This window comes from Bos grunniens, chromosome 7, assembly GCF_055505025.1.
Source record: "Bos grunniens cultivar Pamir isolate PY7600 chromosome 7, Bosgru_T2T1.0, whole genome shotgun sequence".
Lineage (NCBI taxonomy): Eukaryota > Metazoa > Chordata > Mammalia > Artiodactyla > Bovidae > Bos > Bos grunniens.
In genome coordinates this window covers 78,101,842-78,115,023 of record NC_141171.1, presented here as the reverse complement: position 1 = coordinate 78,115,023, position 13,182 = coordinate 78,101,842, and the positions used below count along the sequence as shown (strand labels likewise).

Here is a 13,182-nt window from a genome sequence, read left to right as displayed (position 1 = left end):
TCCTGTGCAGTCCACAGCACTCCAGAGGGTCTGGGAAGTGTGCCACAGGCCTCGCTCACTAACCCAACATGATTTTATGGCCTTATGTGGGAGCATTATACAGCACTATAGAACTGCGATGACACTTTTTAGTCACAGTAATAATGACATATGGCACTGTCTTCATAACCCTTCCATTTGGGAGAAAACAATTTTCTACTTATTTTCTTAAAACATAGGGGCTGAGTGACTGCTGCAGCTTCTGAAATGGACACTCAACATTAATGAGCTCTAGCCTATGGTGACCTATTCAGAATGGAAGGCTCACAGTGTGACATTCCGTTTAAGTGGGCTAAATGATTGGACATTAGTCACAGGAGTTTAAAGGTCTGAAGAGATGGCAAAATATTATTAATTCAATATCTCTTTAATGCTAAAAAGTATGGCCAGAGGGACCCTTTGACAATTTCTTGGGCTATCAGAATACCTAATTGGAGATTAATCTCTAATAACCTCTTAATACCATTCAGAAGTTTAAATGAAGCCCAAACAAGAAAGAAATTGTGAGTTCAGCAGTGTCATTTACAGCTAATGCTATGGAAAACTATTTAATTCATTACAGAGGCAGAGAGGCCCACTTTCAATTTCTGCCCTATTTCTGTCTGGCCAATTAAATATAGTGCTGGCTAAACACGAAAATTGAAAAATGGGAACTCCTGCACCAAGCATTAACTTCTTTAAAGACGTTCTAGACTGATGCTTCAGGTTTCAGGCTAGCCATCAGTCCCCTGAAATCCACCTTCCTTGGCACCCCAGGCTAAGATAGAACCTAGTATTCTTTATAGCACTTAATAGAACTGAAATTTTTCTTAAAAAAAAAAAAAAATCTGTCACCTCCCACAAAAACAAACTCCATGGGAACAAGTGATTTAACTTGCTTCTCGATGTACCATAGCATATGGGAAAGTACCTGAGTTGCTAAATAGGTTCTTATTCACTGAAAAAAAAAAAAAAAGAATGAAAAAAAAATATGTGAATGAATGAATGAATACACATGAAGGCCTGATTTTGAAATCTATCATGAATGTTTTATAATTGCTCCTGCCCTACAAATAGTGATACTCTGCTAGCACATAGTTTTAGAGGAATGAAAAGATCTTTTACACCTAGAGGGTTGCAGCCGTTTAGGAAAGCTGTATCTGAGAGTCATGGAGGTCCATCACTACACTGCTCCTCTATGTGTGATCCCACATTTAGCTCAGGATGCAGCCATGAAAGGAAGGCAGGGACCTTAATATTTGTTCTCCAAGTTTGTTTAGTCAGTCTGATTTCTTAGCACCCCTTGCTTCATCTTCATTTAGTCTCTGAGGAAGCTGTCTGGTTTCTGGAGTAAGAAGTCCCTAGGCATTCTAACCAAGCAGGTAAAGACCAATGTAATAGAGTTTGACCCTATTTTTGGGTATTAGACTACTGACTTTTTTTTTTTAATTGAAGTACTGTTGATTTATAATGTGTTAATTTCTGCTGTACAGCAAAGTGATTCAGTTATACATATATTCTTTTTATAATGGTTTATTATAAGAGATCGAATATAGTTTCCCATGCTAGTTGTTTATTCATTCCACATATAGTGATTTGCATCTACTAGTCCCAAGCAAAACAATGGAATACTTCATGAATCTTCATGTCATCCTTATGCTGGGGCCATGCTAATATTCTAACTTTACTATGAAGTATGAAAGTGTTTGGAGAAGGCAATGACACCCCACTCCAGTACTCTTGCCTGGAGAATCCCGTGGACGGAGGAGCCTGGTAGGCTGCAGTCCATGGGGTCGCTGAGGGTCGGACACGACTGAGCGACTTCACTTTCACTCTTCACTTTCATGCACTGGAGAAGGAAATGGCAACCCACTCCAGTGTTCTTGCCTGGAGAATCCCAGGGACAGCAGAGCCTGGTGGGCTGCCATCTATGGGGTCGCACAGAGTCAGACACGACTGAAGTGACTTAGCAGCATCAAAGTGTTAGTCACTTAGTAGTGTCTGACTCTTTGTGACCCCATGGGCTATGACAAACCAGGCTCCTCTGTCCATGGGATTCTCCAGGCAAGAATACTGGAATGGGTTGCTATTTCCTTCTCCAGGGGATCTTCCTGACCCAGGGTTAGAACCTGGGTCTCCTGCATTGTAGGCAGAATCTTTACTGTTTGAGCCACTAGGGAATGTGTTTTAGTATATGTGCTGTCAAAAAAAGCATACCACTGACTTCTTTTAAACCTCAGTTTCCCCTTTCCCGTTAGCTCCACATCCAGACAGGTTGATAATAAAGTTGGTACACGTGCCCTGCTGTGGCCCTCTTGGAACATTCCAACTTCACAAATCACAAACCAAACCTAGAAAATGCCCTAATCTTACTCCTTAACCATAATAAAGGCCATTTCTCTGGGACATTTCTGTGCTTCCCCTGCCCTTCCCAGTAATCCCTTGTATGACTAATAAACTTTCTTTCAATTTCCCTAAGTTCTCCATAGCCTACCTATTAACTGGAAGACGGTCCAACCCATGTCCTTGGGTGATCACAAGGTAGCCAGTCTGACATAAACTGCTTTCACCATTGACCTGCTTTGTACCCCAAAATAATTTGGGTACATTTGTGATGAGTTTATCACCAAGAAGCCCTTGCTAAAATACAGATTGGACTTAATGACTGTATAACTGTTGGCTTCATGGAAAGAAATTCTAAAGGAAAATGTTTTAAACAATAAAATGATAATCTAACACATGGCTAAAAGACCCGTGGGTATCACCTGGAGCTGGAACCTGGGTAGATGGGAAAGGCTGTGCAAAAAGATATGAATGTTGTCAGCAGAGGAGTAAAAAGGAGATAGGAGGTAACTTCCTCAATTTACTGTCTTGCCCTATCTATCCCTAAATTTGTGGCTCAGCTGGTAAAGAATCCGCCTGCAATGAGGGAGACCTGGGTTCGATCCCTGGGTTGGGACAATCCCCTGGAGAAGGGAAAGGCTACCCACTCCAGTATTCTGGTCTGGAGAATACCGTGGACTGTATAGTCCATTCGATTGCAAAGAGTCAGGCATGACTGAGTGACTTTCACTTTAATGATATTTTGAGGGTTTATATTAAAGGTCTGATTTCTGATTACATGCTAATATGCATACTTTCCTTCTCCCTTCCTTCTTCTCTTTCACCCTTTCTTTTATAATTTTTTAATTTCCAAGTTTGACCTAGTGTTCAAGTTTTAGAATGATAAAGAAAGTATGTAACAATGGCACAACATGAAGCACTGACCAAGGAGCTTCATGTACCCTTTGAGGATCAGCAAATTTTTGACTTGTTGCCTGGCCTTCATGAGTCCACTGTTTCCTAAATGGAAGTTGCTTTGGTGGGGACAGAAAATAAAAAATGTCAAATGTGAGACTCAGTGTACAAAAGCCAAAAATAGAATTAAGGAAAAAAAAAAAAAAAACTTTTGAAGAATATTTACCAAGATATATACTTCAGTGTACTTCAGCTGTGATTCCTCTAAGACAGTCTAATGTCACCGACATTACATGGGACCTGCTGCTGCTGCTGCTAAGTCGCTTCAGTCGTGTCCGACTCCGTGCAACCCCAGAGACGGCAGCCCGCCAGGCTTTCCCGTCCCTGGGATTCTCCAGGCAAGAACACTGGAGTGGGTTGCCATTTCCTTCTCCAATGCATGAAGGTAAAAAGTGAAGGTAAAGTTGCTCAGTCGTGTCCGATTCCTAGCGACCCCATGGACTGCAGCCCACCAGGCTCCTCTGCCCATGAGATTTTCCAGGCAAGAGCACTGGATTGGGGTGCCATTGCCTTCTCCACATGGGACCTGAGCCCTGCCTATATGTTCTTTGCTGTCTTTGTTCAGTTGCTCATCTATGTCTGACTCTTGGCAACTCCGTTGACTGTAGCCTGCCAGGCTCCTCTGTCCATGGAATTTTTCAGGCAAGAACGACGGAGTGGGTTGCCATTTCCTTCTCCTGAGGATCATTCTGGCCCAGGGACTGAATGCACGTCTCCTATGTCTCCTGCTTTGCAGGCAGTTTCTTTATCACTGGATCACCAGGGAAGCCCCTATCTACCGTAGAAGGCACCAAACTTGGCTGAGAGTTTCTAAAACCAAGATGGTTTGGGAGGATAGAGCACGGCTAACCAAATTATCCCCAGTCTATGTAACAGGGCAGGCGAGCTGCTACTTGTTTTCCTGTGGAACCAAAGATGGTGGTGTTCTGACATTGATTATTAATAGCTGACAGGTAGAAATTTCACATGTGGCACAAAGATGCCAAAGAAGAAAACAACACATCACTGTGGATGGAAAATAAATTGGAACAAAGAAGGTTTAGCAAATACTGACAAAATGTTTAGAAAGTCAGATGAATCTAGAGGAGATGCTGGTAGAAGTGGAGGGAGTGGAGTAAGTACTGAATTAAGTAGTTTAATCCTAAAATAAGTGAGTCCACATAGAATGGACTAAGACTGTATGTTTGGCCCTCAGGGAAAAGGAAAGCTCAAGACAAGGTTGAGTTGTAGAAAAAAGAATCACATTTTTATTCCTGCATATTTTAGTGATTGAGAAATATCAATTCCTACATCTCCAATTAACATCTATGTTAGAAACTAGCTTGTTAACTTTGTCTTAGAGAATTCTTTCAACCAAGAATTTACTGAAATACCACTGACTATTTTACTAAATAACATTCTGAAAGCAAAATGAGCAAGTCACCAAGGACAAATCTTGTCCTCTGGTAGATTCTGCATAAATGATTTCTGTTAGCTTCCTTTCATCAAGATTTTTGCCAATTAATTCATAAATATTAGCATTTCATTAATTGCACCAATATTAACATTGCATGTCAGTGGGGATTTTTAAGCAAATTTCTAATTACATTCAAAAAGTAAAACAAAGAAAAAGTTTTCTAATAACGTTGGTATTAGCAGGCACTAGAATTGGTTTTGTCTTGAGTACACATACATTCTAGTAAAAAAATCTATTGCTCTGAGTTTTAATGATCGATTTTATGGGTATTTTATGAATAACACATACTGAGTACCATAAATTGGATAATGAATTTCAATGCTTGGGATGAATTTAAGAAGCAATTTATGCATCTTATGAATCTCTCTTTTTTTAAAATCAACAGAAAATCAATTTCTAGGAAGTAAAATATTTTCTACATGTTTATTTAAGTACTAATCTATAATGCAAGTGAATTATAGGCATAATTCAAGTATACTTTTGTTTTAATAATTTTTTCCAAAAGAAAAAAAAAATATGGTCTAATAAAGGAGGGAGATTTTTTGAGAAAACATCTTATTTTTAATTTTCATAAGTCAAACACTTTTACTATTTTAAAATTTGATGTATAATACTGAACTTTATGCTAATTTACCATAATTTAATTTGTTTTACATATAAATTGTTTTCACACTAGCAACATGCTACAGGAACTAAAATAAGAATTCATTTGTTTAATAATCCCTTTATAGAAACTCCTGAGGTCTAATGAGGCGGGAATCTGAGAAGTAGTGACTTTGGGGCTTCAATTGGCATTTTGTTTGTTTATTTTATCCCTTGTCAGACTCATTTTAATTTCCATGGGGAATCCTCATAACTTAAGGGAAATTGTGAAGATGAATAACAAACATAAAGGTAATTTGTGGATTATATCTGTGTTTGACCTAAATCCTTATTCATTCTTAAGAGTATCAAGTTACTTTTGTATCATTTTTTCCCCTTAAATTCGTGACATTTTCCTGAAATTTAAAAATCAATCAATAGAAACTAATTAGAATTTCTTTCTCTTAAGACATTTAAAGAACATAAATATCCTTCTGAAATCCCCCTCCCACATCATTTCATAGTAGCACTGGCCTTCCATTCATCTAATCTTTGAGTATTTGAGGTCTTTCTAACCTTAAATCCCTTACACATGCTATTATTTTCCTCCAGCTAATTCCTAATTTTTAAAACCTCACGAGGGAAATTCCCCTTCCTCAGAGTCTTGCCCTAACTCTTTCATTTGAATTAGATAAATCTATCCTTCTCCTTTGGAGAAGGCAATGGCACCCCACTCCAGCACTCTTGCCTGGAAAATCCCATGGACAGAGGAGCCTGGTGGGCTGCAGTCCATGGGGTCGCTGAGGGTCGGACACGACTGAACGACTTCATTTTCGCTTTTCACTATCATGCATTGGAGAAGGAAATGGCAACCCACTCCAGTGTTCTTGCCTGGAGAATCCCAAGGACGGGGGAGCCTGGTGGGTTGCCGTCTATGGGGTCGCACAGAGTCGGACACGACTGAAGCGACTTAGCAGCAGCAGCATCCTTCTCCTTGATGACATCCTGTTCTTTTTCTTCTTGGCATTTATTAAATTTGAATTTTATATTTTTTGTGTGTATTTATTCTATCTGTACCTACCTCTCAGACTAGACTAAATCCAAGAAGACAAAGACAATGCCTGATTTGGCTCATTGATTTTTTTTTTTTTTTTGTTAGGTTTGGCAAATAAGTGGAATTCAGAGAATGAACAACTGAATGAAAGAAATGGTGGCTTATAACAAGACATGACTTAATGAAATTGCATAGAATCCAATACAGCATCATTATTCCATAACCATTAATGGATAGTCACAGTGATGTTCTGAGCTCTCTAGAATAAAGTTAAATTATATTCAACATATTTTAAGAAGGCAGGAAACATACATCTAAAACAATGTTCAAAAAATTTTAAAAATAATAACAGGGAAAATGTATATACTGCGATATATATACATACAACTAACCAGTTCTATTTGCATCTCACATTACTAGGATCATTTTGCCCCATAGAATCTAAATACTGTCTCCTGAAGGAGATGCAGTTAACAGTATACAGCTCAGAAAGCTCTTCCTGAACTTTAATTTTAGTAGCAGTTTATTAGGTAGCAGCTCCAGAGAAGACTAGAAATTTACAAACAATAATTGAAACTTGTCACCTGGTCAAATACTGCAAAACCTAACACTTCTAATTTTTTCCCCATTAATTATTCCAGATTTCTTATGTAGGAGGAGGAAGAGATGCTGAAAGCGGAAACCCCATGCAGTGACTGCCTCCTTTGGAGCAGTTCTTTATGAAAAGTTGGTATCTGCCATACTGATTGACTGAGAGCAACAGAAAACCCCCCAAGGCCTTCTGGTTCAGTTGGGATTGTAATGATAGACTAGCAAGATAAAAGCCTGCCAGAACCTTAGCTTCAACTGTATGACAATGCCCTCCCCAAGAAGATACGATGCTGTGTGGATGAATATAGATTGAAAGCGTGGATCCTGACAGCAGCACTGATTTCACTCAGAAAGCCCATGTGCGGAGAGGATGCTGTGTCTGCTCAGGATGAGGATTCCAGCAATGTGTGAAAAATTCGTTTTCTCAGCTGGAAATGCTCATGTGTCTAGTTGTACAAGTGGTAAATTTGGGGTCCATACTAATGCTGAAGTTTGAGAGAGAGAAAGAAAAAGAGTTGTGTGGATATCTACCCCTGTTTGGAATGAGTGGATTCTTTTTGGCCTAATACTGGGGCATGGGGAGAGGATCACACACCACTCAGAAATAAAATTTCTTTCCAGGATTCCTTGAAGTCCTACTTTCCAAATGCACCCTGATGCCATGAAGTAATTCATTTTCCTCTTCTCTATAGAACTGACACAGTTGTCATCATTTTTATTATTTCTCTGACTGATTCTCTCCTTCTGACTCCACAGAGCAGAAGATTTACCCTCCAGAGGTGCAGAGAGAATAGATTTCTGTTATTTTTTTTATTATTTCTCCAGATATTTTTTTTTCTCCTTGAGGGTGAAAAAAAGATGATGACAAACTTTGATACCTTTGCATTAGAGTGGTTAATAACATTGACTTTGAAATTAGCCTGAAAACCTGTAGGATTTTTCTAACTATGAGAACTTAAGAAAGTCACTATAACTCTCTGAGCCTCATAGGGCTGTTGTATGAACTTGATGGGATAATGATAATAAAGTCAGGCACATGGAAACTCTCCATAAATGTTTTCTAATGGCATTATTATCATAAACACAGTGGAAACAGCATATTTCAGTCATGCTTATTGATATGTTATTCTATGGACTTAGCCAAGAATCAAGCGAAAGTGTGACAATTCATTTGCCTCCTCCTTTTTTTTGGAGAAAAGGAGTTATGAGTGGCATTCATCTTCACCTGAAAAATCTTTCTCAAAATGGGATGCATGAATTTAAATCTTTACCTTAGAGAAATAGTAAGGAAATGTCCTTTCTGTGACATGACTTTGAAGACGTTCTGACATCTGGGATGAAATAAAATATTTTCACTAAAAATGTAACCATCATTGTACTCGGTACCTATGGGATATGTGTAATTCAGTACTAAAAATTCAATAATAATTTTTAGTCTTTATATAATATAAATCAAATCTTTTGCATTTCTCCCTCTCATCCAAGTTGAACGGCTTGCTTTTGTCACCACAAAATAGCTGAATAGCTGGGAAAAGCTGAATAAAACATAACTTTCAGTGTTTGCTGATAACTATTTTTTGATGGAATAAAAATGTGATGATATTCTGACATCATATAACAGATACAAAATTCATAGCATTTCCTCTCCAGTATGTAACATTGCTAAACTGGTTGTAAGTGGAAAAAATTGTTTGAGTTCGGCACTCTAGGATTATTTAGAATAGAAGATCATAAATGATAATCTTTCTTTTAGGGAGTTAATATATGTTATCACTATTTTTTAATTTACAATATTTCAGCATTTTATTTATTTTGGCTTCTCTGGCGGCTCAGACAGTAAAGAATCTGCTTTTAATGCAGGAGATCTGGATTTGATTCCTGGGTCAGGAAGATCTCCTGGAGAAAGAAATAGCAACCCATTCCAGTTTTCTCACCTGGAGAATTCCATGGACAGAGGAGCCTGATGGGATACAGTCTATGAGGATTTATTTTTCATTTTTTTCTTTTATACTACTCCTGTAATAATTCAGTCTATGACCTCCTTGCCTTATAGAATTAAAAGCTGAGAAATGTAATGCCATTTTATTTTTATGCAATATCTCCTTATTTTAGAAAAGTCACTAATATTGTTAGACAAAAATTATTTGCCCTCATCTCATCATGAACTGAAATATGAAAATTTAAAAAGAGAAAGATAATGAATTTGGTTTTGAACATATTGTATTTTACATACCTACTTAGATATCAACCATCTGGAGGCACTCGACTTGCTAAGATATAAATCTGGACCACATTAGAATGGCATGTACTAAATATGTAAGGATTATCAGCAGAGGAGACAGTTGAAATCAGGGATATAAGTTACAATACTACTTTTTCTCAAGCTTTAATGTGTATGCTGAAGCTGAAACTCCAATAGTTTGGCCACCTCATGCAAAGAGTTGACTCATTAGAAAAGACTCTGATGCTGGGAGGGATTGGGAGCAGGAGGAGAAAGGGACGACAGAGGATGAGATGGCTGGATGGCATCACCAACTCGATGGACATGAGTTTGTGTGAACTCCGGGAGTTGGTGATGGACAGGGAGGCCTGGCATGCTATGATTCATAGGGTCGCAGAGTTGGACATGACTGAGTGACTGAACTGAACTGAATGTGTATTTATAGGAATCCACCTGAGGATGTTAAAATGCAGATCTGTGATGCAGTGTGGGGCTTCTTCAAGACTGAAGAGCTCATAGAGGCTCATGCTGCTGGTTGACAGATCATACTGTGAGTGGCAAGATTTAGACCACTCAAGGGAAAAGTTAGACTGAAAAGAATAAATAACTAGGGAGATGATCCTGGATAACACATCAGAAAATAATTCAAAGAAAGGCAGTGAAAATGATTAAAATAAATGAATTAGAATAAAAAATGACCAAAGAAAAAGAACAACAACTAGGACAAATCACTTTTTAAGAAGTGATTGGTCAAACAGGGGCAAATGATGTGAAAAAGGAAGGCACAGAAGGAAGAAATGAAAAGTCTATATATTTAATAATTAAAAGATCATCAGTTATTTATAGATTGCTCATTCAAATACTTGTCAGATATATTCATTTTGAATATTTTCTCTCAGTCTGTAACTTGCCTATTCTTTTTCTTAATGGTGACTTGACGATGGACAGGGAGGCCTGGTGTGCTGTAGTTCATGGGGTCGCAAAGAATCAGACATGACTGAGTGACTGAACTGAATTGAACTGATGTGCAGAAGGATTTTATTTTGATGAAATCTGATACACCAGTATTTTATTTTATGGATAGTGCTTTCTCTGTTCCCTCTAAGAAATTTCTGCCCATGCTGTTGAGATGTTTTCCTAAGAATAGTATGTAATTTTTATAATTTTTAATGTTCCATGCCATACTTCATTTGAATTGATTTCTGTGTATGGAATGAGGCATGGGTTTCCTACAAATACATAAATAATAGTAATATACATAATAATAAACTACTCAAAATGGGCAGAATTCTTGAACAGATAGTTCACAAATGAATAATAAAATCAAGAAGTGCTCAAGATCTTTAGTCATTAGGAAAATGCAAATTAGTATCACATGCAGATATTGTTCATACATGCTAAAATAGTTATAATTAAAAACACTGAAAACACCAAATATTGTTAATATATGCGGTTATTAGAACTTTTATTCATTTCTGGTAGGACTAAAAAATGGTGTGTCCACTTTGGAAAACTGTTTGAAGGTTTCTCATAAAGTGAAATATATATCTACCTTATGATTCAGCAATCCTCTTCCTGCGCATTTACAAAAGAGAAATGAAAACATGTTCACAAAGAGACATGTACAGGTATGCTCATAATAGTTTTACTCATAATGGCCCTGAACTGGAAACAATCCAAATATACAAAACAAAATAATTAATTAATGCAGTGCAGTATGATTATTTAATAGGAAGCACCTACTAGTTATACAGGGCTTCTCTGGTGGCTCAGATGGTAAAGAATCCACCTGCAATGTGGAAGATCTGGGTTTGATCCCTGGGTTGGGAAGATCCCCTAGAGGATGGCATGACAACCCACATCTAGTATTCTTGCCTGGAGAACTCCCTGGACAGAGGAGCCTGGTGGGCTACAGTCCATGGGGTCACAAAGAGTTGGACATGACTGAGTGACTAAACACACACTAGTTATACTACTAGTGAAATACAATGAACTTCTGTTATAGATGACAATGTTGATGAAACTCCAAAATGTTATGCAGAATCAAAGAAGCCAGATACAAAAGACTACACACTGTTCGATTTCATTTACCTTAAGTTCTACAGAAGGAAAAAATAATCTACGATGAAAGAAATCAGAATGCATTTTACATTCTGCCAGAGGCAATAACCATTCTGATTTTTTTCATCACACCTGCAAGGTGGCATGAGGGAATGATCTGGAATGAGGCAAACATAATATATCTACAAAGGTGTATGGTTTATTCAGTGTACACATTGTCAAAAATATTTAGGACTCTGCTTTCCCAGTGAATAAAAATTATACCTCAACTTAGTGAAATAAGGTTAAAGATGAATCATTAATTATATTTGAAAGGCATGCTTCAGTAAAGGTGGAGGGCAGACCTCTATTTCAAAGACTGAAGGAATATATTGCAAAAAATGTAGTACCTTCTTTTGAGAATTTTAGCTTTAAAGAGAGATACAGAGATGCCACAGTTGTTTGAAATTGAACATAGTGACTTTGTTGTTTGATATTCATTTTAGGTTAAGGTCTGATAAACTTTTTAACCTAGGAAGAGGAATATGTAAAGAGGATGGAGAAATAAAAAGAGTTAAATCAAGAAAAAAAAAAAAAAGCCTGATAGTAATGCTTATGAAATGAGTTCTTAGCTTCCCTTCCCCATAATATCTACAGTCTGCATTATTAGAATTAAAAGTTTAATGTATATCTGCTTAAAGTCATTTGAAGAGTTTTAGGAATGCTTGTGTAAATATGGCATTTAATACAATTTCGTGTGTTTCCTTCATTTTTTAATTTGGTTAAACACTTGTTAGGGGCTAAGAAGATGAAAAAAAAATTTTTTATCTGCTCTCAAGGAGCACAGATGTTGTGGAAGTTTACATTTAACGTGAGATAGGCTTCTTGGGCTTTCCTGGAGGCTCAGTTGGCAAAGAATCCACCTGTAATGCAGGAGACCTGGGTTTGAACCCTGGGTTGGGAAGATCCCCTGGAGAAGGGAACAGCTACCCATTTCAGTATTCTGACCTGAAGAATTCCAGGGACTGTATAGTCCATGGGGTCACAAAGAGTCAGACACACTGAGTGACTTTCACTTTCAGGCTACTTAAATAGGCTTGGAATTTTGCTCTCAAGTTCTTAAACTAGTGACCTCAACTTTGTTGCTGCTGCTAAGTCGCTTCAGTCGTGTCCGACTCTTCGTGGCCCCATAAATGGCAGGCCACCAGGCTCCCCCGTCCCTGGGATTCTCCAGGCAAGAACACTGGAGTGGGTTGCCATTTCCTTCTCCAATGCATGAAAGTGAAAAGTGACAGTGAAGTCGCTCAGTCGTGTCTGACTCTTAGCAACCCCATAGACTGAAGCCTACCAGGCTCCTCCGTCCATGGGATTTTCCAGGCAAGAGTACTGGAGTGGGGTGCCATTGCCTTCTCCTTCAACTTCGTTAGGATTGTCTTAATAATTTTCACAGCAGAGGTTGGTTTTCCTGACCAATCTGAATTAAATAATGGTCTAGGACCTACTGTATTTTAAAATAAAATATTACCTAAAATTATATTTCAGAATTGTATGAAGGCTCTTGGGATAAAGAAATAGCTTGGGTGAGGCAAAGATAAATACACAAAATAGAAAGAGAGATAAAGAACCTCTGTATACCATGAAGCATCTTTGGTGTTGCTACATCTGAGATAAACAGTAGGAAAGCTATTTAAGTTCTATATGTAGCTCTAATCTATTTGGATGTGATACTGTTGAACCTAGGCTGTCATAGGCTACTCTGGGGCTTTCTACAATGAAGCTAATATAGCAAAAGCCATTTGCTAATATTTTTCATTGGCTCAAGCTTTAATCTATTATATGTTTTATTTCCCAGTTTTACGGTATTCTTTTATGGGGGTTGAGTGGATTCATGGTGTTCATTTCTATCTGTTATTATTTTATCTG

General features: G+C 37.8%; 1 long non-coding RNA gene and 1 other non-coding gene across 6 annotated transcripts in view; both read right to left on the bottom strand.

The window, feature by feature from the left end:
- Positions 1–13,182, bottom strand: part of LOC147369852 (uncharacterized) — a 1,128,106-nt gene that overhangs the window by 285,661 nt on the left and 829,263 nt on the right. The gene's annotated exons all lie outside the window — the stretch shown is intronic.
- On the bottom strand, positions 1,636–1,744 carry LOC147369856 (U6 spliceosomal RNA). Its single transcript, XR_015168742.1, has one exon. It is a non-coding gene; the product is annotated as a U6 spliceosomal RNA (small nuclear RNA).